Here is a 27,110-nt window from a genome sequence, read left to right on the forward strand (position 1 = left end):
CCTCATCTTTCCCAAATCCAGTCCCTTCCTCAGATTACGGGACTGAAATATTACAGAGTTCACATACATGATAAAGTCCAAAAGTCTAACGCATGTAAAAGGAACCGGTGAAGAACTAATGAAGTTACCAACACAATTAGTATCTTTCACTGCACCGTTACAATTGCTCTCTGCTGAATCCAAGAGGCATGTTTTATTCTCTCCCCCAGTTTCTTCGTATCTCATTAAGTGCCACTGAAGCAGAAGCTGCCCAACAACACTGCATTCATCACAATTCGGATTTGTATTTGGAATACAAGACTTGTGTTAAGAGAGTATTCCAGAATCATTTTGAAAATCCTAAAGTCTGCAGAATGACAAGGCTTAAAATAACACTAATATCATCATTTCCACTCAAATTTGTAATCCTTTAAGTCACCCAGTTTCCCCTGCTCCCCTTCACATATTTATTCCTTCTTCCTTACACTTCACAGAGACTTTCTCTTCTTCCCTCGCAGCCCTTTTCTGAGCACTGAGCTAAATTCCACATCAGTGAAATTCCTTGGTAGATGTGAAATAAACTTTATTTACTTACTTAACCTTTGTTTACACCGCCTGTCTGGGAAAGTTTACTTAACCTACAAAGGTGGGATATTATCTACAATTTGTAGCCTGCAGTAAGGACAGAAAAACCAGCACCAGAAGATCTGTTGGCTTGTTTTGAAGCCAGAGGAGCACGGGAGCCCACAGAGCCAGACCGGGGAGAAGCCAAGCCCGCATCCGTCAGCGCCGTGCTGGGTCCTGCGCACGTGGCTCCACCACCGCCCCCGGACCACTCCGAGCACCAGCTCCCAGCTCTAAGCCCCTGCCCTCCCCACCCACGCCATGGGGCATCTACAATTGAGAACAGCATTTTTTCTATCCAGGACTTGCAATCCAGTAAGGATACCCATGCCACTATTTTCACTGCCCCAAACTAGTGAAGGACAGTAAGACTAAAACACTCTAGAGCCTGACACCAGTTACTCCATCCTGCTCTGCCAAAGCCCCTGCAGCCTGGCAGGTAAGCGCACATCAGCCATGCCGAGCATCAGTGTTCCTCCTCACGACCCCGCTGCTCCCAACTGTAATGCCACAGGGAGTCGAGCAAGCACACAAGTGGAAGGATCCCCGCCTGGCTCAGCCCATCCTCTCGCTTTGTATTCAAGCATTTACTCAGCTCTCCAACATCTGTCTCTGGAGAAGGGAGAACGAACACTTCCAGTGCCCAATGAGCCCAGATACGGATCAGACCACAATGCAACAAGGGGGAAAAAAAGGAAAACACAAAACAATTAATTCTTGGCTCCTTGTTTTAGCTCTAGGCAAGGGAAGGTGCATGGCAGAGCAAGAGGAGACTGGAACAGACGGAGGCTGGGACTTGCTCCAAGAGCCCCAGGGGCGGCAGCGCTGGCTCCGAACCCCAGAAACACGGGGCTGCTCTCCAACAGGTGAGGGCTCAGTCAGGCTCCCCGGGCAGAGGGAACAAAGAAGGCTTCTCAGGCAAGACTTCTTTTGACTTTTCTGTGCTCAGGCCAAATGGCGAGAAGCCCCTCAGAGAGAGAACGGGGCTAAGCTATCAAATAAATCCATCTCCTGCGACCCGGTCTGAATGCAGCCTCCTCCACACCTTCCCTCCGAAAGCACAATGCTTTCCCTGTGAGATAACTTACAAAAGAGCTTCACAACTGCAGGGGTTTATTCTGTTCTTGGTGGGGTTTGTGATCCATCCAGCTGAATGTTTTCCCCTCTGATAAGATGACGTGGTCTGCGCACACCAAGACCTGCCTGCGCCACATGCCACCAGGGTCAGAACTGCGACCGTGGCAGTGGGAGCGAGCGTAGGTGCTCACCCATGGTGACACAAAAGGCCTGGCTTGCCTTTCGAACTAAACCCCGGCAGTAAATCTACAGGTTAATTGTTCAATACAGGAGTGTCTCGGTGATCTCACAGACTTCTGCCACTGGAAACACTGAAATTGCTGCTTTTACAGCAACAGAAGAATCTCCATAAGATGAGCATTTTAAGGATGAATGACTTAGCAGCTTTCTAAAATGCATCCAGGGAACACACACATCCCCAGCAGCCACAGCTCAGCTGGGACGGTGGGAAGAAAAATTCAAGAAAACAAAAAGAAGGAAAACAAGTAAAGAGTTGTGCACTGAGCCTTAATCTGCTGAAAGTGAACCTGAGAGTCCCATAGAAAAGCTACCCTAGACATGTGGTAGAAGGGCAAGTGGACTACCTGTGCTCCCTTGTTAAACCAGCCCCAGTGATGGAAACCAGCTCTATGGGATTTCTGAAGGACGCAGACCAGTGCAGCTTAGACTAAAGCTTGACCTCTCCCAACGTGGCAGGCAGCCACATAAACAAACCTATGCAACACAGCATGCAAAAACCTTTTTGGTTGATGACAAAGTCAACTGAAGAACTGAAACAGAAATGAAGTGTCAAAGTACAAATGATTTCTCGCTCTTTAAAGATTTTCTCAAAGAAAAAAAATAAGCAAAATCACAAATAAGTAAAACTGTTAGGTGGAAAAGAAAGAAACCTCTTCAACAACTGAACTAATGTATACACTGGTGACAGCAAAGGAGGGAGCTGGAAGAGAATGACATGAGAAATCCCCCACTTTTACATCACAAGCAATCTGAACAGGAGGCTTGAAATCCAGTCTCCACTACTAAAGGTAGCTTATTTCTTTCTCTTTGTCAAGGTTCAAAATAGAAAAGACATGTGAAACTCTTGCCTAAATCATACTCAACTGCTAGCTGTGCCAGTGTGCTACAAGGAGAATACAAGATCACTACGTATGTACAATGACCGCAGCCAATACTTCTGAAGGTGGCTGAAGTCAGCTCACCTTTACTAAATGGAAAAAAAAAACCAAAACCTCTCAGTCATAAAATAGTCTGGAACAATGTGCAGCTTTTTCAAGACTTGTAACTTCATTATCACAAGGCAATGAAGATGCATTTACTCTCCAACAGTTTCCTCATGAAAACCAAGGGCACACTGGTCCAACTTTAACCAGGTCCTGCCCATGCTGAGAGCAGAATCAGTATTTTACCAGAATTTGCATGATTGATTTTATTTCCTCAACCTTGAAATCCCGTGGATCATCCGTGGATATTCTGACACACTGCTCCATGCCAGACATATGTATCACTAGCAATTACACAAAAAAGCCTAAATTATCCCTTGAGCTTTCGAAACCTGAGGGCTAGAAGAGACAGTGCTTTCTCTTACAGTCTCTGAACAGAAGGGAGCTGGAGCATGGAGGAGAGGAGATCCTTCTCCAGGGCTGAGGGCATCCAGCACCACATGAAAGGCAGCAACAAAAAAAGGGGAAAGGGGAAGATGTTTCTTCCTCCCACCTGGAAGATGGGAGCCACGTTGTTGGGAGGCTCAGGATCAGAGCTAGTCCCTGGTGGACCCCTTCGCCAAGGTACCTGGGACCATGTCAAGGTTGCCCAAGCCATCTCCAGCTGCCCACTGCGGCAGCTCTGGGGGACTGGAGGGGTTTGAAAGTATGAAACAAGCACAGGAGGCTTGGGCCAGTTTGAAGGAGGGTCCAAAGGTGACCATCAACCAGGACAGCTTCTGTGGAATGTGCTGCTCTGCAGTAATTACCCAGGAACACCTCCCTGCTCAGGCACCTTCCTAGGAGCAACAGAGAACAAATATGGCTTTTTCCAGAAATCAACAGTTCATTTTTGAAGTGTAAAGACCAAAGAGGAGAACAATTCTAGTACAGAGCCCGGAAGAGCTTTAAGAAGAAAAATCATCACAAAATAACTTATTTAATTTTACCATAAAGACAAGATCAATAGATCCCACTACTTAGGAAGCCCAATTGCTCATCACGTAGAAAATCCTGGGTCAGTAACAACAACACAGAAAGCAGCAATATGACTTTTCGGTACAGAGAAAAAAGGGGGCAATATACAAGACAACATGAGCAGAAGTTTAAGAGAAAATTCAATATGGTAAATAGCAAGGGAGTTAAAAAGAGCCAGAACAGACGTTAAATGAGAAAGTTGTTCCTTATTTTTCTTTCAAAACCAAAATCCCAAACGCAAAGCAATTTTTCTTTCAAAAGCAAAACCCCACTTGGGAAAGGCTTAATTAAGAAGGCCTTCTTCAAAGGTTTGCAGAAGAGGCAACATGAAAAGAAGGGGGAAAAGAAAGAGTTTAACTACAGGAAGGTATTGCTCTTCATTACGAAACTCCTCTTGGAGCCCCTGACACCCCACTTACAGCCTGCGGCCACCCAGGGCTGCAGGGGCTGATGCCGGTCGGTGCCGTGCTGAGCCGGTCCAACGCACTGGTGGGATCCAACCTGCCAATGGAACGTGCCACGGTCACTCCAGCAGCAGTCTGGCAGGCTCTGCCCCAGGTAGAAATGCCCCTGAACCACCTCAAAATGCACTCATGCCAGAGGAGCCCTGGGCCAGCGCTGACCTCCTGCGGCCACCCCTCCGGACCACGGAAAAGCTTTGGTCTGTCACATCTTTTCCTGTTCTCTCCCCCTAAGCAGAGTGGAACTGTCATAGCACTGGATTCAAAGCCAAAGTGTCCCTCCCAACACAACCACCAAGAGGACGATACTTAACCAAGACCTTTCAGAGACTGGTGGAAGCCTGAGAACATTTAGCAATATTCCTTGATCTTGCAGCTGGGCAGGTCCAAATCCCTAACATAGAGAGGCTGCCAAGAAACCTCACCTGGGAAGCTTCATCTCATCACCCAGGCTGTCTCCTTTGAATTACGTCCTTCTACGGCTCCTTCCTTTCTCCTGCTCTCCCCTCTGCCTAGCCGCAAGGCAGAGGTACCAGCTTTGCAAGGCAGACAGAGAATGAACTAATTTACAAAACAAGTCTCTAATTTACAAACTCTCTTCCTCACCCCACATCTCTTCCCTACCAGGCAGGGAGAAGCAGCAGGCATCCTGCCATTTGCTTACAGGCAAGGTTTAACTACCTGGGTAAATGAGGATAAGGAGATACCTTCAGGAAGCAAGGCCTACAGGAATCGTTATATCATCCAGCCTGGCCTCTTGTGCATCAAAGGCTGAATGACTGCGGCCCTTCATCAGCTCTACCCAAGACAACCAATCCAGAAGGGAGGCTGAGAAGTAGTTTGCACACTTTTTCACAAACCTGTACACTCCGTTTATCAATAAAAATAGGAAATGCATGACTTTCAAACCATAGGTTATTACAGGTATGTCCCTGTCAAAATGCTGAGGAATTTACAGATAGCTTTCCCACTAAAAATGAAAAATAAACCCCAAAACCCAAAACCGAGGTGCATTTTAATATCCTTTTTACATTACTCTATACAGTAGTTAAAGACTGAACAAGAGTGCTGAAACAGTATGCATGCAACATCCAGCATACTCCTCCCACTTCACAAGCTCGCACCATGCCTGTACAAACCAAGCCACTGGCAAAGCCAAGGCAGCCCACGCTCCTCAGCCCCACGAGCAGGAGTTGCAGGAGAGCCCAGGCCAGCTCTGAAGGCTTTGACATCACTGAATGCTCTCCTGACACAGGAGCTCTGCTCCACGCTGGAAAAGTGGAGCAAGGAAGGGCCAGCAGTTTGCTCAAGCCCATTACGAACGTGAAGAAAAACTGAACTTGAACCCAAGTCTCCAGCACCAAAAATGCTTGGCAATGTTCCTCTCTCAGCTGAGCTCCTTTCGCCTCTCACACATGTGCTTTAGTAATAGCAATACGCTGGCTGCTTGGGAGCGAGGTCTCCGGGAAGGTCAAACCCCATATGTCCTCTGCTTATGTGCTGGTACCCCCCCCGACACAGGGACGGGGGGTACTTCCTGACCATCAGGCTCATCCTAAATGTCCTTCCCCTTATCCTCAATTTGATTCAGGTCCGTCCTCAGTGATACCATAAGCCAAACCATAGCAGGAGGCAGCTGGAGCCCGGCCAGCCTGCATTCAATCTTTCAGTTCCAAGGGGACATAAAACCAGCCGTCAAATCTTTGAAACCTGTCCAACCCATGACAGTAGCATTTGGTAGACTACACAGCTCGTCTCTTGCCACAGATGACGCAAGACCCCTTCCCGAGCTCTCTGCAATCTGCACCTACGTACACATCAATACACCCTCTCTTCAGACCTCAACTGAATCTTTTCCTTGCCCCTAACTCTTAAAGGGATAAGTCAAAGACATTTTACAAATAACATTTCCCTAACTCTGCTGCCTAAATCATTTCCTGATGTGGGCCACACATTACTGTAGATAATCCTATGGATGACTCTCCATCCTATTCAAAATATCTCTGGTAGCAACAGCAAACGCTAGCATTAAAAGATACAGCTGGGAACAAGCTATTTAATTAAAATCCAATTTTAACACACCACAGAAAGTGGGAATGAGAAGGAAGATGAAAACTAACTCCGCATGACTACATTTTTTCCAAGGACGACAGTTCTGGAAAACAAATCAGCTTATCAGCATTTTGCACTGAGGTGCACATTATCCGTAAGATACATGCACACCTTGGGCCTTTGGGGATCTTTGACCAGCCAGTTATTTGGGTAAAGCAGCACGTCCTTCTCCCCCCCTGCTCGCCCCATGCACGGGAGCATGCCCTCGTGCCACCGGGGCTGTAAGAAGTTCCATGAGTTTGCACAACAAGAAGTAACAAGCGTCATCGGCAGTCCTCTGGCAACCGTGGAAGAGCTGCTCTTCGCAGTGGTCACACGAGATGCAAAGTTCGATGCTCTGGAAGCGGAGTTGCAAACCAGTTCCCTTTTCTAAAGGGGGGAGATGATCTCAGCTGCCGCCACTATCCTGCCAACTGAATTGTGAGACTCAAGGCTGTGGCAGGCAGTTCTAGCCCTACTCAAAAGCCAACATGACAGCTCTGAATTCCCCAGAGGACCAAGGACATAGGGGAATTTCCTGGGTGTGATCACGCAGCAGCAGTAATTGCAGTTCCCACCCTCTGGTCTTCTTCTGAAGCTACTCACCAAGGCCCTGAAGATCCAACCAAAAATTGGAATTCAAGGGTCTCCTGGGTCTCACTGCAGCCTCTTTAGGCAGGGAAATCGCGTGGCTGGCTGTGCTAGTCATAAAATAAGACAAGCTTTCTGGTAGCAGCCTGAGTCAGAGGACAACCCTTGGGGCAGTCCTGAGTCTAAGATCCTCTGATGAGGAAGAAGCTGATGTATTGTGGACTGTCAAATCACTGGTGCTGGGGTCCAAGATGACAGTGACTGATTTTCTTTTTAATCATAAGCTGCAGTTGCCAGAATGACCCGTCAGAGCCACAGCTCAGACTACATATCAAGCACTGCTGGCGTTGTGAGCTTCTTGCAGAAATGAGACATGGTGCAAGTCAGAAGCTGGCATGTGTGCACTGCAAGGAACACAAGGAATAGCAGCCAGCTTTAAAAGATCAAGGAGGTCCAGACACAAGCTGCTGAACAACCACCTCAGAAAGATGCAAGGCAGAAGGCACCAGAATACACAGTAGGACAACCATCCGGTGACCCTGTGTGCCAGAGATCATAGACCATAAATGCAACAGAATTTTAGAAAAGTAATAATAAAAAAAGTGAAAACAAAGCTAAAAGGAAGAGCAGGAAAAACTGTCAGAGCAAACCCACCACTGCCGGCCGTGCAGAGGAGCTTCCCACCACGCACCCTAGTTACTCACGCGCTGCCCTGCATGCAGCAGGTGACGAACATGCCTAAAGGAACCCTTGGGGTAAAGGTATTTTTGGTCCTGACCTCCTGCTGCCTTCCCGCCACCTCCAGCAGCGTGTTTGGGAGATCCTTGTAGAGAAGGATGTCTGCTTTAGGACGATTTGTGTTCTTTCAAATGTTTCAATTATACTAATCTATTTCATTTCAGTTTCCATTATTCATTATACTAATTTACTTCTTGTTTAAAGTCTCGTTCAGATTAAAGTATGGAGAAAAGACAAATCTCACTTTCACTTTTCAGGCCAGGGCGCAGCAGCACAGCACTCTGTCCCCTTCCTATCTCACACACTGGCTTTCATTCTGCTGGCACCCATGAGCACCTCGAAGCAGGAGGAGGGTGGTGGAACACCACAGTGCCCCGGCGCTCTGCCAGCGTCACTCCCGGTCCAACACGGAGCCCGTGGCTGGGGACCGGGCTAAAGCTCTCTGCACTGGGAAGCCGGCTGCACAGCTGGTGCTTCCCAAACCCGCTCCCAGGCAAAGCTTCCCAGAACGGCATGGGAGGGAGGCCGGGAGGGAGCGGAGTTCTGCCTGCCCCTGCGGCAGCCCCAGGCCGGCTCCTTCCCTCCAGCCCTGGCACTGGGGGATGCGGGCTGTCCCTCCGCCAGCTGGGCATCTGATGCAGGTTTATGAAGATCATGCATTTCTGGCTTTTTAGGGCTGTATCCAGCCTATGTGTGTGACTCCAGCAGGTCCACAACCCTTGGCTAGTAAGTAACCCCCAACAGCTTAAGGTTCAACTACTTTCTCAGAAATATCAGCAGAGTATAAGCCTTTCCAAACTAGAAACAGCCCAGGTCCAGGATGACCCCACATTTCTTCTGGGAGACGGAATGGAAACCAGGAGCATAGTGGCACCTCTTGGGGACACAGACACCCTCAACCCTGTAACCACACAGCAGGGTTATTCATCAGATTCCCCACTAGCCAACGTGATTCATGCCTCCCTCAAAACCAGCAACTTACCTAAGCCTCGAAACACACCTGCCACTAAATTAAGGAACGCATGTGGCAGAGCCAGCACCGAGCCCCTGGCTTTCCAGCACAGCACTGACACCAAGCAAGAACAAGCCCATCCCACTCACCAGAAGCCACTGCTCTCCAGACTCTCCTCCTCTACCCCTTGGGCATCTCTAGGCACTCAAAGGCACATCTCCAAACCAGGACCTGCCAGCATTTGCCCAGACCACTGGGAGCCATGCGACACAGCCTGGCACTGATCAGGCACTGGTTGCAGAGGTAACAAGTTCTGGCCAGAGGGAGAAGGACCACTGGGATGTCTTCCCTCCGTTTCCACCAACCCAAGAGAAAGGTGCTGCAGGGAGCAACCAGCTGTTGGCAGGGAAGGTCCGACACCGATGGGGTCCCGCTCTTCCCAGCATTTGCACTGGAGCATCTCCCCAGCACCAACCATCGCCTCTCCCTGCTCAGCCAGATCCCTCCCCATGTGATCCCACGCCAGGATTAAGCAACGGAAAAGCGACCCTCCACTAACCTGCTCCTGTGCCTTCCCACGGTGGGTGATATGCCTTCCCTCCTCTCCTGTCCCAACAAAACGATCAGATCTACAGTGGCAAAAAAATATCCTGTATCTGACAAACATTCTTCATGACTGGGGCTATAGCTACTTTCACAATGAACAGTGCAAAATTTTCCAAGTTACACCAAAATCGTTTCTTCTCAGAAGACGACACACTGTACAAACGGCAGAGCCTGGCAACCTCCTGCCGCTATTAACCATTAATAGCTGAGCTCACTCTGTTTAACAAAATCCTGTGAAAACCTGACCCTCCCACTCCCTGCCCCTCACTCCCAGGTGGAGACTATTCACCTCGACTTTCAAGATACCTTCCCCCTTCGTATTTTCTCTTAATGTTTCATGATTTGAGCTAGTAATTACAGTTGTCATCACCTCTCTGAGGAATGGGAGCAAGACAATTAGGTTCAGACTTCCCAGAGTTCACAGATGCATCTTGAGTTATACGTCCAGGCTTCTCCTGTTCAAGCATATGGTGTGTGTAAACAAAAAACTTAACTAAGACCCCAAGACTAAATACCTCCGTTTTCATCTAAGATACAGATGCTAGGAAAAAAAAAGCATAAAGGCCAGGACAGCTAACAAGAAAGAGGTACAGTAATAGAGCTGGCACAACTGAGCAGGAAGCAAAACTTGAAAATTTAATGCCTGAATATAAAAAATAGCAGTTAGTTCACAATTAAGAATAGCCAAGTACATTTTAGACAGGTTCAACATCAGATATTCCTAACCATCCGTCAGTTCATGAATTGTATTGGGTACAGAACATCAAATACAGTACCTGTATTAAAAAAGGGCTAGGGAGACACTACTGTGGGTTTTATTAGCTTTATCTCACAACAGACAAAGCTGTTAAGTATGGTGAAGAGAAGAATAGTTAGAGACAGCAATAAATGGAAACCAAGATAAAACATAAGGCAGGTTTATTGAAGCTATTGTGCAAACTAACCCAGTGTCTTTCTTTACTAAAATAACTGCCCCTTCTTCAATACTGTACTGCAGGGAATTCAGCCGGAGAAGATGGGCACTAGCTAAGATTTTAAAAAGGCAGAAAACTAGGCCAGGAGAAGATGTCACCAAAATGATTTAACAAAAATACTGCCCTGGATGAAGGTTATTTGGAAAGGCCTTGGGAGTCATCTCACTAACTTCACTGATGGCCTTGCTGCAAATCAGCAGAGACCACTGATACTTGATGAAATTAAACTAGGAAGCACATCCAACACAGTGGAAGACCAGAATATTATGCAAGAAGAAGTTATCATTTGAGGCCTAGAATAACAAGAAAGGAACTAAATCCCAGAATATAACAGGAAAACTCTGAATTTCTGCAGTAAATTCAGGGCTTACCAATCAGGAATTGCAAAGGAGACAGACTGATGCGCTAGTCAGCATGGCAGAACCAAAGGGATGCAGCTGTGAAAGTGGCAAACATGATCTTAATATGTTATTCAGGGTGTTTGTAGAGATAAGGAAGTAATAAACAGCATGCTAATAGCACTGCAAGACCTCAGCTGGAATTGCATGTATAACTGTGACCACATTACAGAAGAAATAACTTAGCCGTGAACAGATGGAGAAGGCAGCTAGCAGAGCGACCGCAGGAACGGATGTTCTCCAGCACAATACAGCACAAAACCAAATGGCTTTAACCGAGCCATACATGTTCTGGCTGGAAGCCGACGTGTGCACACGCGCGTGTGCACGGGAGGACGTGCGCACCAGCACAGCGGCAGAACGCAGGAACTCATCCCATGGAAGCAGCCGGGCTGCAAACCACGTCCCTGTGAGGAAGCTGTTACATCAATATTTAGAAAGCAACGCCTGCACCAGCAGTAGAGGGGAGGTAGTCTTAATGACCCAGCATTAACGTTTCTAACAAGAGGTAACTCAGGCAACCCTAAATATACATAAGATCTGCTCTGGCAGATTTACATTTCCACTCTGGATACCTTTTAGTAAACACTGACAGAGCAGCTTTCAACCTCAGACACTTCTGCTCAAGAAAATTACTAGGTTCCTGCGGACAGAGCCAGGCGAGGCTTAAAAACTGCTCTGTGAAGTGTTCTGAGGAGAACAGGCAACGAGGAGATTGCATACCACTGGAATCGGCTGCATGCATGTTACACCACAGCGCTTAAAGCAATCATGTTGTCCTGTATATTTAACAAGTAAATATTTCTCTGTTTCCTCCAAGTTGAGCTTCTGGGAGACATCAGCCCAGCAGTCACCGTGCAAGCCTCAGGCCACACTCATGCAAGTGCACTAACAGTTTATTGGTCTGTGAGTTAACTTTCCTACTTTTCCCTGTTTATTTCTTTTGCTGGAAGATAAGTCAACAGGCCAAAGTGATTGTGCCGTTTATTATGCAACTGTTTGTCAGTTAATATTTGTGTTCCAGTGAGGCAAGGACCAGATAAGTGATGCCTCAGCAGCTGCCCTCCCTGCTAGGAGCTGGTGCAGAGCGGCCGCAGAGGTACCCCAAGCAGGTCACAGCGCGGCTGCGGCACCCCTCAAGACTTAACAGCCTGCACCCTCCACATCTTGGATAAACTGTCCCAGCCTTGCCCCTGCCTGTATGTGCTGTTACTGTTCATGACTGGTACCTGCCACTGTATACCTCTCTACAGCTACAGAACAGCACACACGTGTCAACACAGGCTTTCTAAATTTAGCCCTGCTTCTCCTTGCTCCAACCTCTCCTTCCATAGCATGAGAATAATGGTGGCAATCTCTTCTGGCAGCAAGCAGAACTAAAAGGATTAATCTGCTACATCTCTCTAAAAGTACTTCAATAATTAAGAGGAGCAACTGTTGAACAAGATTAGCAACAGACTAGAACAAAATATAATAAGCAATAGGGACCTCTAAAATACATGCGCCGAGGTGGTACACCTGCCATCCTGGCCACCCAGCATCCCAAAGTACAGGCCTGCTGCTTTGCCCTCCATTGATGTTCAAAAGGCATCCGATGTTGATATTCCTTATTGCTTCTGCTCTCACCCATCACATGCCACTGCTGCCCTTCCTTACGCTCTCACCAAATCCATTTTTGTATTCTTTTTTGCTAGAGTTTTTGAAATGCATGAAGCGAGCTGGTATCACTGAAAGGCTTCACTGACACTGGGCAGTCAGGTCCCCAGACGGGCTCCCTGGCCACACCATCTCCCAGCTCTGGTGACAGCCACCGCGTAGAGCAGCCAGTCTCCACAACAGGTACCAGCTGCTTGTTCTGGCTTGGGACCACAAACGGGAACATCTGCCTCGGGACAAGAGCTGGGCCGGGCAGGGAAGGTAAGGGGGGGACCAGGCACTCCATGTTCGGAGCTTCCTGGCAGGGAAGGCACATTCAACAAAGACAGCAGGTCGATGCCAGACTGGCAGCCAGCAAAGCCACACGATCCACTACGCACTGGGACCACAGGACAGACACTGGGCACCTGGAGCACCTCACCCATCCCTGCTCCAGACTGAGCCCTCCTTAGCAGGAGTCTGAAGACAGTGCGACACGTTCCCATCGCATCGCATCCCCGTGTCCCAGCAGCTGCCCGCACCCCTCTCCTTGGGGGAGCTACAGGACAGCCGAACGCTGACTGCTTTGCACTTGCTATTTCACAAGCATTTGGGAACGGCTTCCTCTCGTTATGAGCAGACACCCTGGCGCAGCATGGTGCCCTCCTGCACGGCGGGTCTGGAAACAGAGCTCCAGAGCACAACAGTTCCTCTCCTCCACACCCTGCAGATGCAAGACAGCTGCACAGAGGCTACACAAACCGCAAGCACAGAGCAACGGATACATTTAAAACACGATCTGCAATACGACCTAAATTTTACTTCTGCAAAATGAAAATAGTAGCTCCAAGTGTCTTCCTCATGCATCACATTTTCTTTGTTTCCTCTTATATTCAGGACACAGGTTTTCTACCCCTCCCAGGAGGTTCAGGCACACAAGGGAAACACAAAGGGAACAGTGCACCAAAAAGCAACGCCACAGCTAACAGAATGTTTAAAATTGTTTGCCAGGCAACATATTAAAACAGTGAGAGCCGCAATTAAAAACCTGTGGGAGTTTCATTGCCCCACCACATCAGGGGCTGAGAAGGCTGTCCACTTGGGTCTTCCAACTCCTCAGGACTCCTGCCGAACTGCAGCACCAGCACCTGATGCTCCTGGCTGAGTACATCATCGGGACACAGACTCCCCACTTTCTCCCCCTCCTCTCTAGTCATCTCATATCAGTACTCCAGCTCTGTTCTCACCCCATCCTTTCTCCTTCATGTGTCAGTCCCCATTTTAGGGAGTTAGGTCATCAAAGAAATATCCTGGACGTTATTTTCTCAAAAGTATTTGGCAGCAGATGATCCCAAGTTTTTCTTAAGAGACACATGTGGATGTAAGAAGGGCCATCAGAGCTCAACTGTGCTCGTCCCAGGAAAACAGAAAAGCAGGACAGGAGGAATCCAGCTGCTCTGGCCCAGAGGCTCCAGGTGCTTCAAGCTTTCAGGATGCAGGATAGAAGGACCAGGCATCCACACTCCCTCTTCTTCACTGAATACATGCACAAAAAGGAAACGTATCTGCACAAAGTTAATCCCACGTGAGACCAGCTCTCTAGAGCAAAGGTTTCCCACTGCCCCATGGAAGCTGGTCCCTACCTGCCAGTCCCAGCAGAGCAAGGCCTCGTGCGGGGGCAGGCACCAGTCCCTCCTCCCCCTCCTGCAGGTGGGTGCATTTGGAGGAGCATCAGCATCATCACACCTGCAGCTCCGAGGCCGAGGGAAGGCGCAGGTGTGAAGGAGAGCCCAACAGTGGTTTAGCAGGAGCTGCACCTCTGGGAATGAATTCGATGTCAAGTGTCAGCAAGTAAATTGCTATTGGCTTCTCAATAAGCAGCAGTAGTGAGCTAAGTGTTTCCCTGTGTTGTGCAGGCTCTCTCCGACTCAATACAGCAGTATTGACAGCACAATCACAGGGTAATCCAGGCTCCACTAATATCTCAGCACTTCCTCATTGAAAATACACTTTCCACTTGGACATCAGCCCATTAGCGCAGGCTTGCATCACAAGCGTTCCCCCCGACCCGCCAGGACACAGAGCGGCACAGCCCCCAGCCGCTCCCCGGGGCATGGCCCAGAGGGGCACAGAAGAGGGGCTCTCTTTGCAATAAGAAATCACCAATGGAAAAAGGATGAAAGGTAATCAAAAAGTCTTTATAACTCAAGTCTCTGTAGGTTCTGAAAAAAAACCCGGTATTTCCTTGCTAGACAACTGAAGTTCATTCAGGGAATTAACTCTCCTCTTGCCCCTAACCCTCCGTCTGTCATCCTTCCTTGTTATCTTATCTCCAAACTTAGACCGCAGATTCCTCCAGGCAGAAGCCTCTCCTTCCATTCATTGAAAACCAGAGACCTGCTCCCGCACAGCACAAATACCTACATCCTACTCCTGTACTACAGGGCACGGATGCTCCGGCAGAGCATTAACACTCCTCTGCTGCCAAGGACACCCTCCAACAGGCGCCGCGGTGGAAGTCCCCAGGCACTTGGGATGCCTTCACCTGGAGGAATCCTCCAGAGCTCTCTGGTAGCCCCGGTCACAGCACGATGCTACTCGTTTTAACCATCTCTATCACCGTGCACACGCGTGCTCTTGTACCCATCTCTGATGTAAACGCTGATCTTGACTGCAACGATTGCATGAAGGGCTTTCACTGAAAATTAGGTTGGTCATTTGTTTGGATCATATAATAAAAATCAACAAGTCCTAAATACATGGAAGGTATTTATTTTTGTTCTAATATAGCATTGTCACCCTTAAACCTCAAAACACAGCAAAAAGTGGACAAACATCCCTATTTTACAACGTTGTAACTGTGTTCCAACTTTAATGTCATTGAAAAAGTAGTGCTGAAAGTGCTACAAGTTCTCAATCAAGGTAGCGCTTCACCTGTGACATCTGGACAGAAGTTTACATCACAGCTCCTGGACTGAAACATCACATCACATCACACAGACTGTTTCCAAAAAGGTTATGCTCTTTTTCTAAGCATACAAGCCATAATAGGAACTGGTAATTAGACACAAGCAGAGACTGGTTGCAAGGCAGAAGTCTTAAGGAGTAGCATCAGAAAATAACGAGTTTTGCCTAAAACAGCTGCTCTAGAGCTGTAAGCAACACACAGAGCCCTGATGGTTCACCAGGAAGCTTTTAGGACCCTCTGGTGTAAGCAGCCACTGCCACACGCGTGGGAAGCCCCGACACTTTCACTGGGGGACAAGAGCCTTTACGTCACTTCAAACCCGCTGGCGGTAAGAAAAGCCATCCGTGCCACTTGGATATTTATTGGGAAGAACAGGAGGTAGATGACAGACCAAGGTAAGTTTAAAAACAGCAGGCTTTAATACAGTTAAACACATATACGTCAAGAGCACACAAAATATCTTAACCATTCATGCTTTAGCTTCTTGCTTAACTTACTACAAATGTACTAGTTAGCTTAGCAACGCAGACCACATTGCATTAAATACCAAAACCGACAGTTTGCTCATTTGCAGGTATCTAATGTTACCAGGAATGTGAAGACAAGATCAGAAAGTGAAAAGCAACAAAAAAGCCTACTGGAGGATCCTCTCGGGTTGGACAAACCACCTTGCGTGGGGCTAGGGCAGGTTTCCACCCGCAGAGCCGCTTACGCTGGCAGCGCACAGGAGTCACCCACAACAACCTGCTCTAAATTTAGCCGGCACCGGCACACGGCTCCACCTTCTCCACATTCAGAAGTTGCATTCATGTGGAAAGCTGGTGCCTCACAGCATGCAGCAAAGAAACGGGACAGCAGAATGGGTTGATACATTCAATTTAGCTTTAATCTATTTTGGTAACAATAACAGTAAAACCAGGACAGAAACTTTGAGGAAGGCCAGCCACCCAGCAGCGCACCCAGGGCCTCCTGCCGCCCCATACAACTTTTCCTGAAGATCATGCCACAATGATTTCGCTGCCATTACTGTCATAGAAAAGTCAATCTAAGGATGCCTTTTAAGTTTTGCAACCAGATCTTGAGATGCCTGGCACAGTGCCAGACCTTTAACCAAAATGACAAACTTCTTTTGTGTCCTAGCACCGACGAGCAGCATCTTCCACCTCACCAAGGCCATAACGGCATCAAGTAAGAGTTGAACAGCCGATAAACACCGAGATGGGAAGCACTTCCCATGGTGGTGCATCCCTGTTCCCAGCCAGCACAGCGCCGTGCTGTCCCGCTGGACATGGTACACTGCAAAAAAGAGCCAAGCAGAAGTGTTCAGAGGAGAACCCCTCCAGCACAGCCACGCTAACATTAAATTGCCAGGATTATGAAGGCAAGGTCAGGGAGCCTTCTGTTGCAGATAGGGAAGGTTATTTGGTCTGGAGTCAGAGAGGAACAGATATCTGGTTAGGAAGAGGTTAATGCTGCTCCAGCCTGCAATCTGATAAATGGCTCTGCAGAAAGCAGGTTCTCTCACTTTGAGATATGATGTCACTAACCTTTATTGATCCACAATCAGAGAACTTTGCTTATCTCTCTCCTGTGATATGCTGCCCTCCTGTACTCAACTACTGTTTAATACACTGCTGGGCATCTTGCACTCTTTATAGCTCACACCACACCTCCACTTGGCCACCAGGGACAATATTTTACAGGCTGCGCCAGCCCAGCTAGCTTGAGGGATAAGACACAGGCGTGCACCCCCACCCACCCCGTCGCCTCCTGCACTGGGAACCTGCATTTCAGAGAACTATGATACACCTATATTGGAATACCTCATGAAAAGAAGGGGCAAGCAGTGCAGAGGTGGTCCAACATGGTCTTACAGCCTCATGTGCGGTTGCAGGTCTTCAGTCTGAACCCCAGGTGAGCACACGCCCTCTGAAGCTACTGCTCCTGTGGGAGTGTTTATTTTTAACCAACTTTTACTATTTTACAAAAATGACGCTTTACTATTAGTCTCAACTTCCTTTTTAATATTCGAGGTGAAACATGAAGTTAGGTGACTAGTACAAGAACTATAAATTAACCATTTATTCCTATGTGGCAGCAAAGCATTTGCCATAGACTGTATGCACCAAATCCAGTGGGTTTTGTTTCAAATATACTAGTGATGCCAGAAAATAGCTGAATAGCCAGGTAGCAAAATCTGTAACTTAAACAATTAGATCGGACATGCGTAGAGACAACCAAAGAGGAGGTTCAGAGAGTCTCAACACCAGCAGGCAATCCTACGTGCTGTTTTTCAGCTAATAATACACAAAGAAGTTGCCTATGAACTACTCGCAGGCATTTCTCAGTTTTTAAATAGCTGTACCCTTGCAGGAGAAAAGCCTGTGCATCAGTGGGGGCAGACCCATGAAAAGCTCCCTCCGCACAGCGTGCGGCTGGGGCAGGATAGCAGGGTCCCCCCAGGAGCAGCACCCACACCCCAGAACCAGCCGTGCCCCCCCCAGGGCCACGCCAGCCGGGGCTGGAGGAGGATCAGACACCGCAGCAAAGCATGGGAGGTGTGGAAAGACCTCTACACAGCAAGAGTGCAAAAAAACCTGAGGTGACAAGAAATGAGAGCGTAAGACAGAGAAAAGGCCAAGAATAAGACAGAGGTACTTAAAAGCAACAAATGGTAGAAAGAAGTAAATCAGGTGCTCCTGCCTTATACTACCAAAACCAAAGTGACGCTTGCTGACATTGAAAGGCAGCTCCCACTCACATTGGGGAACTCGGGGCTCATGGCCACCCCTGAAGCCAAGAGATTACACAGGCTCAAACCCATACTGGAGGTACTGGAGAGCTGGAGTAAAACATCTCAACATTTGTTTTGAAGGTTATGTGAGCCTTTCTGTTTCAATGGATAATCGGTCTTGTAAAGCTTTTGAAAAGAAGAAACAGAGTGGTAAGTTTTCCAACATCCAGATAATTGTTATAAAATAGCTGTGACCTATTTTACTCATTATCCACCAAAAAAAAAAAAAGCACTCTTGTATCCCTGCAGGACAAGTTTTAGGTTAGGAGTTAAGGTTTTCCCCGTTAATGAGGGATGAAGCACTGGCACAGGCTGTCTAGAGCAAGATCGTAAGGACAGCCAGCCACAGTCTCAGCAACATCAGTCTCTTGGTACAGCAAGAGTCCCCTTCCAGACCTGTGCTTCTGTGATTCTATAAATACACTGCTATGCAGACAGGTCAGAGAAGAAGAAAATTAGGAAGAAATGTCCACTTCGCACAGGTCAAATTACTACAAGTTACTGTTCTGATGCAGTCTAGTGATTCTTATAGTTTCAGACATGCACTGAACTTTCTTTTTTTAATTAAAGGTCTTCTGAACCACATGCTTCTTAAAATAGTAAATTACAACCTTCTCCAATTTATGGAAATAAATTAGGAACACTGTCCGAATTACCAACCTTGGCAGAGAGCATAAAAGTCCCAAACTTAGATTTCCTGCAAGTCAAGAGACATTTGAATTAGAGGTTTTGGACTGTAACCCATTAATATCGCTGCTCAGTCATTAAGTTCACGTACAGAGTGCTAAATATTTCAGTATCCAAAGAAGCAGAAATGCAAGGGCCGGTGGCCGAGCCACGCTCTGTCTCTTTAACAGCTGGAAAGAAATCACCACCAACCCACCAGAAATATTCTTCAGCTGATCCCAATCCTAAACGCAAACCTGGATAGACACAGAGATGCTGCTAATGAATGGTTTTCATCCCAGTGCTGTCTCTCCCTGCCGAGTGCCATGCAATATTTATGATGGAAGTCACCCCGGGTGACTCACCGCTCCGCTGAGAGCTACGGACAGCAGCTCCAGCCTTGGCCAACAGAAACATGTGGAAAAACAAGCCGAATCCCTGGTCCGTTATCTGCACCAGCTAAAAGGAGTGAGGAATTACCTGCCATCCGCAAAGTTTCATAAACCCTTTAGTCCAACGCTAGAGAGGGAGCGCAGGGAATTGGGTCCCTGCGAAGCAGCAGGGGGTCGGGGAGATGCTCCCACCCAGGTCGGGGAGATGCTCCCACAGCTGCACCGCACAGGACCTGCTGGCCCGGGCCCAGGCCCGCGGGAGCACGACCCAAGGGCCGGACCCAGCCTGGACGTCCCGCAGGGTCTTCCCTGGGCACTGGAGCCTTTCGGCCGCACCACCCTGCACCCCGGGGAGCGGGGATTAGCACCGCTGAGGCAGGCCTAGCATGCACCACCTCCAATTACATCAAGCAATTACCTTAAAGCAATTACATCAGCACTTGGGGTGCCGAAATGCCCTTTCCTGTACTGACCACAACAAGAGTCAGCTGTGCACCGCTTCCAGAAAACCCCCTCCCTGCTTCAGGCCATCCACTGTGGAGATAACTGAATGGTCACAAGCTGCTTAAACAAAGTTCGCATCTTCAGTTTGAGACAGAGGGAAAAAAAAAACCCAAGTAAACCCTGAAAACTTATTTAGAAACAGTAGATAAACCTTGTTCCAACCTGCCCTTGCCTCAGGCATCAGCATCATCAGGTGTGAACAGAATTCCAGTATCTCAAAACATAAAGGACTGGTCAGCTTCAACCTTTTTAACATCATCTTTTTTGAGGATCTGGTCAACACTGAAAATTTTCCTCAGCTTTCCCACTGCCGCTATTTCAGTAATGCTACGTCTCTCCTAACAAGGGGAGGCAACCTGGTGCCCGAGAGGCTGCTCCTTTTTGCCTTCACCATCGCTACCAGCACTGTACGTTTCTGTACCAGAAATTTAAAGACAGCATTCAAACAGTTTGACTGCTCAGATGTTTCCCCCACAAAAAAGCTTTTGGTGTAAATATATCCTGCTGCAGCTCAGCATCTCCACTCCATTACAGATGGATCATGAGACTCAGCAAATCCCTGCCAAAACAGCAGTACTTGGAATAGTTACAACTTTTAATGTACATCCTATACAACAACTTCACAACATCAGGGAAAATACAATTCAATATAGCTAGCACAGAGGTGGCCAGATAAATAACAATTTCTGGAGGACGCATCTTTTAGACATAAGCATGTTCCAGGGCAGTCTGAAGGAGCTGTCTCATACCAGTCTCAGCTACTAATTCCTACCAAGGTATTTCTGGAAACTGGATCTGCCTCGAAACAGACGCTGCCGGATGCCCAGCAGAAGAGACATCACTGCTCAGAGCGCTCTGCACAAGCTTAGGTTAAAAAAATTATACTACTATGGGCACATCTTCCACCTGCCTAGCAGTTTAATAACAGCAAGTACCTTCATTCCACTGGATTTAATGAAAGGAGAATGTTTGGGGTTTTTTAAATCCCTTCACCATGGTATTGCTCTGCCACCAACTTGAAGGCCCCGGTCCTCTGCTGCAGGTACCAGACCACTCTGTACGTGAATTCCCAGAAACATCTCTACTTCGAGCCCTGCAAACCCAGCAACACGCTGTGCTTGCAGCCGCTCCCCCAGCCCAATAAAAGCCCGAATTGAACCAAACAGGCTGACAGAAACCCTGGGGCTGACCACACTGCTCTGCGCGGCAGGAGCCCGGGCTCTGCCCCGAGAGGCAGAGTAGGACGGGGAGGGCTTTTTCTGTTCTTTATTTAAAAGGTGCTGCTGGAGGTAGAAACACATGAAAGTCTGTGTCGGACAAGGGAAGGAATTATCCCTCCCATTGATTTTCGCTCTGGGGTATTAGAAAGAACACAGCATTTATCTGGAGATTTCTTCCCAAAGCTAACTACGGACTTTCAAACGTAAATGAGACTTGAAAGGGGCTTATCGGGCAAGGATCTGCTGAAACCTTACCAGGACGTGGGAGCCCCGGCGGGAGCTCTCTGATCCATCGTCCCTCTCGGACAGCTGAAAGCCCCGCTCCCGTCCCCAGCCTCAAACGGGCAGCCGAGGGGGCTCGGCCCAGGGAAGGCAGCGGGCCAAGAGCCGCAGGACAGCGCTTCCCCACATCCCTCCTGCCCCAGCAAGCATCCCTTCAGACCTGCCCGCCTCTGCTGGGCTGTGACCCCGACGGCATTGGGACATCACAGCACTGGCCGCCCTGGGCCACGACAGGCAATCGGAGGGCTGGGGGCACGGCATCCCAGCTACGGCTGGGTGCAGCCCGAGGACGCGGGCTCGCTGCCCCTCTAAACCACCTCTGTCCTCCAGCAGCCAAGGCTATGCCCTGGGAACCACAGCAGGATAAACCCTGACCTGGAGAAACCCTCCTGCAGCACTCCCGGACGCGTAACCACCACACCGCTGCCCCAAAAGCCGTTCCCTGAGCGAGCCCCTCCGCCCCGCACGGGCTCTGGCTGCCACGCTGCAGCCCAGCTCGCTGGGAAAAACCCCTGAAGCCTCGTCTCCCGTCCGCTGTCTTTCCCAGGTAGCTGGGAGGTTGTAATTGGTGAGGCAGGAGATTAGAAATATCGGCAGCCTCTAAGTAAGACTTTAATTTACTGGCAGATCAATAGCGCTAGGGTTATATTGGCAAAGTGTCTACAACTCTATTGACTCACGCAATTCCTCTTATCAATTTATCAGAAATCTGGAAGCCAGAAGATATTGTTTGAAGAAAAAAGGCAGCAGGAGTTTGAACACTTAGCATGGGCTGCCCAATCAGGCTCTCAGCACTAAGCATTTTACAGCAGATGTATCTACTGCAAAGGAGGCTAATATATGATATGATTAAGAGCTAACTTGCTTCCTCACATGCCACGCAGCCTTTTCAAGTTGCTTCTTACCTTAGACCTTTGCACTGAGAAAGCCACTATGACAGACACAGTCCTACCAGCCCAAACGGAACAAGAAAAACCTGTATTTCACACCACAAGATGCTAAATTCAGACCCTCCTGCCTGGACCATATCCAGGCGGACCTCAGTTTCCTACAAAATCTTAGCTTTATGAAGTTAAAAGCCCACCACAGTGCTGGGAATCCACTCACAAGGATTTTTAGAAAAATCAGCGTTTCTGCACTTACACAGAAAATGAGAAAGGGTGAGGTTTGTCTTCCAAACCTTATTTCCCACCCTCAAACGAAGAGTTCGAAACACAGGGACCATTTCCTTTCCTTTCCTACAGCCGTAGCAGATGTGCCGAAACCTGCTGCCAGCGGGACGGACCTGTTCTGGGGGGAGCAGGGGGCACAACCACCTGACCTCACGTCCCGCTGTGCATCCCCCCCCAAACCCCACCTGCCTATTCCTTACGACCATTCCAAACGACCACCTTATTCCACTGTGCCGGAGGGTCTGCTCCTCCGTGGGGTCCCCAGGCAGAGGCGCTCGGCAGGAGAGCGAGCGGCAGTGACGGTGGTATGGCAGGACAGCCGCCCCTCACCAGCCCGGGGATGGCTCCGGGAATTCCGTGAGTTTGACCCCCCAGCCACAGCCCAGCTCCGCGCCCCGCTGCGGTCACACCACCGTGAGATGCCCCTCTCGAAAAGCGCAAGATAGCGATGATCCCGTGACAGCTCAAACCCAAGATTGCACTTGTGCTGCCTTCGAAAAGGAACCCAAATCAAACTTTGGGACCCTCTATCAGCAGCGGGTGGGAGTATGTCCCACCCCATCTCCTCGCTGAGGCACTAAAGCAGACGAAGCGAGCGCGTGGAAGCCCCGGCTGACCCCTTGCTCTCCCGGCCTCACCCCAGCCAGCGGTGGGTCACGAAGCCCATCTCCCCCCGGCGGGGTGGAGCAGCGGCCCTTGCTCCCAGCAGGTTACACAGCCCCTCCTTCGCATCAGAACGGAGCGGGAACCGCCTGAAACCCGGGGTCTCCTCATCTCCATCCAGGCCACACTCCAGCCTGTAACAGAGGGAGCCTGATGCCGTAAGGAGAGGAGTTGAACGACCCACACTGAAGACTCCCGTAACCACAGGAGAGCTGCTAGGTGCTACCCAGGGCTTCTGCAGAGACCTGCACGCTGCCGGGAAGACACAGCACACCCGGGCTCAGCTCCCTCTTCGAAAACAGACCAACTCAGCTGTAAATAAAAAAGTTTCAACTAGATTGGAGACATCCCAACTGCTTAATGGCTCTCCTCTTTTTAAATGCAGATTTGAACTTTTCACCCAGGGTCGGGCAGCTGGAGCCCAGCCCGGCCCCAGCAGGGACCAGGCGCCGAAGTCTGCTCCGCTCTGCGCGCAGGCCACGCAGCAGCGCGGACCCCGGCGTCCCTGACCCCCGGCAGCGCGGACCCCGGCATCCCTGACCCCGGCATCCCTGGTCCCCAGCACCAGGACACACGGTGCCCCCGGCCCGCAAGGTGCAGCGAAGCCCTGAAAAGCTGCTGACGCTGCCTGGCTGCACAGACCCCCCCTCTGCCCACGGCTTTACTGAGGGAGATGATGCCAAGGGGAACTCGCGTTTCGATAGCACTAGTGACTCAGCCTGCCCGTCCCAACTTTAACTTAGCTGGGAGGTCCTGAGCAGAAGTCAGAGTTAAAGAAAACCTCACGGGAGCCCTACCCTGGAAGAAAAACTGGATCTTTCACTGCAGGCTTCGCAGCAGGCTCCCACAGCTGAGTTAAACAAGACCACTGCACCCCGGAGCATGAATTCAGTGCTTCCAGCCAAGGCTTATAAAGATGCCATCCCCCAGACCGCCGATGTTCAAAGCTGCTGCTCAGGGAAGCACATTACCTGCTCCTCTGGGGAGGAGTTTGAGATGTTCAGCTGCTCATTAAGGTAAACAGGTATTTAGGTCTTTCCTCCAACAGGAAAATATTTTGGCAAGGAAAAACAAAAGAGCAATCTGGTTATAGTGACAGTGACTCTGTTCCCCGGGGTGACATCAGACAAGTCACTTACCCACACCGCCTGGCTGCAAGTACTGCTCGGACCAAAGCCCCCCCGCATACCACCTCTCCCATGGGAACCGGTGCCGACAGCGCTCAGCCTGTCCCCTACCGACACAGGAGCCTCTGTCCCCACCCTGTCTCCAAAATGTCACCCTCTGAGCAGAGCTCGGGCAGTGCTGGTCCACCTCTCCAGGCACACCCCAGGGTCCCCCGGAGCCCACGGCGAGGACGCGGCCCCGTGAGCGATCTTGGCCCCTGCACGGAGCACACCGACAGCCCTCCCCTGGTACAGCTTCCATCAGCTGCCAGAGCCTGCGTCCGAACCAAGCACTTTGAGGAAGTCTTGAATCCAAACCAAGTACCTTGAGGAAGTCTTGAGCAAGTCAACCAAAAAGGAGAGATCAAAGAAGGAAAAGCCCTGGGAAGGCAGGCAGGGGGAGGAGTGGCAGGGAGCACCAGTAAGCTCTGGAACAAGCACCTTCAGCATCTGTTATGGATGCTCAGAGGGACAAAATCTCTCTCTGAACTTTTAAGGGAAAACCTGTCTATGACATGGATTAAAGGATGCCTTCTCCATCATTATGGAAACCCCCCTGAGGCCACGGGACACCCAGCCTGGGCCAGCAACGCCCACCTGGCACTCGGCACATCCCAGCTCCCAAACCACCACCAGCATCGATGGGCTGTGCCACGCGGTGCCACTCTGAAGCCAGCTTCTCATTGAAACCCCGAGGGTTAGAGGCCTCCAATAAAAAGTTTCTGCTTTTATTACTTCAGATCCAAAACAAATCCATGCAGGGTCCCTCGAGTACCAAAGCCGGCACAGGGGAAGGACAGGGGAGGCTCCAGCTCCCCGCCAGCGGCCTCGTCCCAGAGCACGGCACTAGTGCTATTCGCGTCCTCGTGCTAATCCTCCCGCAGGAGGACCGTCTTCTGTGCAGGTTAAGTCTAGAAGCAGAAAGGCAGGGCAGCGGGCAGGGGAGGGCATCTGCCTGTCAAACCGCCTGAGCACCACTACAAACAGCAGCAGCGACTTGCCACAGCGGATGAGCTTTAGAAAACCACCCATGACAAGTGTGGTAGGAGAGTTTCATGCACCAGGAATAACTGCCTCTCCTGGAGCTTTAATCATTGGGGTTGCTATAAGAAAATGACTTTTCTCCCCTTGGATTAATCAAAACCATGTTATTCAGCGTTGCGGCAGGACAGGTCTGCAACTCCATGTCCCTTTGTCTTGCAGGATGTGAAATGGAAGAGTAAAAGAGCAGGGGAAAAACACATCTCCCAGGTCTAAAATCCAACAGTGACAAAACACTGCTGGGTACAAGAAGAGTTTCAACTCAGAAAGGCATTGGAGTAGGAAACCGAAATAAAATAATCCAAACTCCCTCCGTTTCACTAGCCATCAGGTGATACTGAAAATATGCAGCAATCAGGGCTCCAGAAGCTGGTAAAAGCCTCTTGACCAGGTAGCTACCACTTCTAGCACCTTTTATATCAGGATGTGGACCTCCACACTGACTTGGGTACATCCCCTCTTACAGCTGGATGCATCGCTGCAGAAGTTACTCCATTCCGCCTCAAATTCACTCCTCCACCATCATGCAACAGAGCATCAAGGCTCTAAATATGAGCAAACTGGAGTGGGGTGATGAGAGTCAAATCTAGGGGCAAAGGGTTACCAGTTTCCACTTGGGACTTGTCACTCCCTGGCCTCAGACCGAAAGTTGTTTCCTTCCCATGAGCTAGGTGGTACCTCAGTGTCTCATATTCTGTTTAAGGCATTTTATCGCCCAAAGAACATGCAAGCTGAACAGTACACAAGTAAAAGATACGGAAATAAATAAAGGCAAGAGGCCAAAATACAAACTTTTGAAGTACCTGGCACAAGGGGAGGGAGAATCACCGCTTCTCCTGAGAAGAGCCTCCCTGCCCTGAACACTTGCTGGCACTTCAGATGAGCACTGCTCTTGCCCAGGACAGTCAGTCCCCACCTCAAGCCACCCTGAGGGACTTGTACGAAGGCTCCTGGAGCACAGAGCCCATGGAGACCTACCCCAGCCCCGAGGGAGGGCTGTGCGGTGCAGCTCCCTTCCTCCACACAGGGTGAGCGGTGGGAGCCCTAGCAGGGATCAGAGGCTGCAGCAGGCTCAGGGGCTCAGGTTCCTCTGCTCCGCCTCTGCAGCTGAGAAGCCATGGCCCTACCTTCCAGGGTAAAAACAAAGGCTTAAGGGAGAAAAAAAAAAAAAAAAAAAAAGCTCTGACTCAGTAACTGTGAAAAAGCCTTGGCTCGAGGGCAGAAAGGAGGAAGGGTGGGACAAGCACGAAGATCAGTGATAGTGCGAGACGCTCCCAGAAGAACTGCCCGGGTTTCTAACGCCGGCCGGGAACCAAAGCCCTGGCACCGCCACAGCACCCGGAGCTGCTCCTGCCCGGTGGTGCCCCGTCTCTTGCTGCAGCCACCACCTTCCACCTCTGCCCCAAAGCAAGGCAACGAACTTATCCAACCTGCGACTTGCGGAGCTCTGGCAAGAGCAAACACCTACACAGACCACAAAAATAAGATGGAATGAAAGATCGAAACGAGTAAAATCCTCGAGCCCAACCGAGGACACAAAGACGCCGTTCCCAGGAGAGGAGGAAATGCCTGCCTTCCCCTCCACAAAAGCAAAAATCAAACTCCCAGCTGATGTCAAAGGCCAGCAATTCCCACTCCATCCTTGTCATGTTCAGGTCACCAGACAGGCCCTCGGAGCCTCTCGTCTGGTGAGAATCATTCATCTGATTGCATCTAACGCGCTCCATCTTGACATTAGAAAGCAAACACTCTGCATTTCCAGGACATAAAAAGTTGCTTTGGTTCTCCTCCTCCGCAAAGCAGCAACCTCCAGCGCCAGGCAGCAAAACGTTCACCAGGACGCCCAAAGCATCCAGCTACAGCAACCAACTTGACCAGCTCTGGAAGACACGTAGAACACACAGCTTTCTCCCGAGGTTCACGACGGCGTCCGGCC

The 27,110-nt window shown here is 49.6% G+C and overlaps 1 protein-coding gene across 2 annotated transcripts in view; it reads right to left on the reverse strand.

Annotated features, from left to right (window-relative positions):
- ZFHX3 (zinc finger homeobox 3) overlaps positions 1-27,110 on the reverse strand; it is a 344,347-nt gene that overhangs the window by 132,428 nt on the left and 184,809 nt on the right. The window lies entirely within an intron of this gene.

This window comes from Harpia harpyja, chromosome 9 (genome assembly GCF_026419915.1).
Source record: "Harpia harpyja isolate bHarHar1 chromosome 9, bHarHar1 primary haplotype, whole genome shotgun sequence".
Classification (NCBI taxonomy): Eukaryota; Metazoa; Chordata; class Aves; order Accipitriformes; family Accipitridae; genus Harpia; species Harpia harpyja.